The 1,718-nt window shown below is 47.4% G+C and overlaps 1 long non-coding RNA gene across 1 annotated transcript; it reads right to left on the reverse strand.

The window, feature by feature from the left end:
• Positions 1 to 478: 478 nt before the first annotated feature.
• Positions 479 to 1,105, reverse strand: LOC122032670. Its single transcript, XR_006126187.1, has 3 exons — positions 871 to 1,105; positions 603 to 721; positions 479 to 515 (listed from the first exon to the last, which is right to left on the reverse strand). It is a non-coding gene; the product is annotated as an uncharacterized LOC122032670 (long non-coding RNA).
• Between the last annotated feature and the right edge of the window lie 613 nt (positions 1,106 to 1,718).

A 1,718-nucleotide genomic window follows, 5' to 3' on the forward strand; every position in this document is an offset into this window, starting at 1 on the left:
ATAACAACCTAGATCCTAAACATATTCTCCTTCCATAACATATGTACCAACAATATACACAGATCAAAGAATCAGAGTCTAGGTACACGAATCATATATGAGATACAAATAGAGGTACACAAGTCAGGTATGGTATCAAAACCTAGGTATCAGATAATCTAGATACACCTGCCAGAAATAAAAATCCAGAACCTAGTCCTAACCTCAGTAGAGCATGGTATGTCACTTTAGAAACTAAGATACTCATGGTAATAAAGTACTCATGGCAATAAGATACTCATGGTAACAAATCACGAGATATCAGCACGGATACATAACAAGCGACAAACCTAACATGCTATGGATATCAACCAGTGACATACCAAAGACAAACATGTTCATTGCTTGCAGCTATAAAGTACTATGCATATCCAAATGACGATATCATAAAAGATAAGTCAAGAGGTACCCGCCTTCATACGCATGTCGTATCAACCGTCCTCAACAAGTCCAAGAGATCACATCCAACTCAAATCCTTCACATCAATTTAATCCAAGAACACATAAACTAAGTCTATAATCCATTAGATTAGACTACACATTTATCAATGCTAACCACTCACCAGAATTGATGGCTCCACCAATGACGTATAGCTGGTATAACTCTCTGCCAGCGTAGATGAAATCACTGTCCCTCCCAAATCTGAGGACTCTACAGTTGCCTCGCGACCGAAACATCCTCCTGTCGATAACAGTGGTCAACACTAAGAGAAATTACTGCCCAACCAAACCATAAACTCTAAATTAGCAATCCCACACCCAATCATCAAAATACTGAGATGAGATGCACAAATCACAACTGAAATCCAGCAGTAAAATAATCTCCCTTACCACTTTAACCACTGCTAGGGCACGGTACAACAAAACGGGACCACAGGAACGACTTGAATGCTCTGCTTCTGTCCACGACCCGAAGAAGAAGATCAGTGGTCGGAGAGAACTCCAATTCCAGTGACTGTCCTAGAGGAGAGCAGCAACCACGACCGGTAGTGAAGAATCAGAAGGGGAAAATGGGCTTGGTGGTGGCTGTCGGCATCGGAGTGGGGCGTCGGCTGAGGCTAGGGCAGAGGAGTGGCAGCGGCTGTGAACCCAACTAGGGCACGGTCCTCTCCCCCTTTGGCCGTCACCTAGGGCAGAGGTGCGGCGGTGCTCGGGTGGCTCGCGGCTAGGGCACAGGGCAGAAGAGGGGAATACAGCCGTGAAGACAGCTAAAACTCGCGATGGCCGGCGGCAAAGACCTAGGGCACAACGGCGGCTTGAGTACCGGTGAGGAAAAGTGGCGCGATCGGGAGAAGAGAGGAAGATGACCGGCGCTGCTCCGTGCGTCACCGACGGCAGTGGCGATCGGCACACAGATCAGAGGGGAAGGAAGGTAGCTAGGGCAGAGGAGGAGAGGGGTTCGGCCTCACCGAGAAGAGGAGGAGATGAAGAGGGGGAAAACCGTCGTGACCGGCGGTTAGGGCATGGAGGAGAATCGGGCGGCGTCGGGGAGAAGAAGAGAAGAGGGACGGGGTTGGCTCGGCAAGGAAGAAACGACGACAACGAGCAAATAAAAAGAAATAAAGAAAATAAAAGGAAAAGGATATATAAACATTTCTTCACTTAAATAGGGTAGCCTAAACAGGCTTTTCCGGATTCCCATTTTTATCCCCGTCAACTCGTCAGTACGAGCTCCGAAA

The sequence above is a fragment of the Zingiber officinale genome, chromosome 11A (genome assembly GCF_018446385.1).
Source record: "Zingiber officinale cultivar Zhangliang chromosome 11A, Zo_v1.1, whole genome shotgun sequence".
NCBI lineage: Eukaryota > Viridiplantae > Streptophyta > Magnoliopsida > Zingiberales > Zingiberaceae > Zingiber > Zingiber officinale.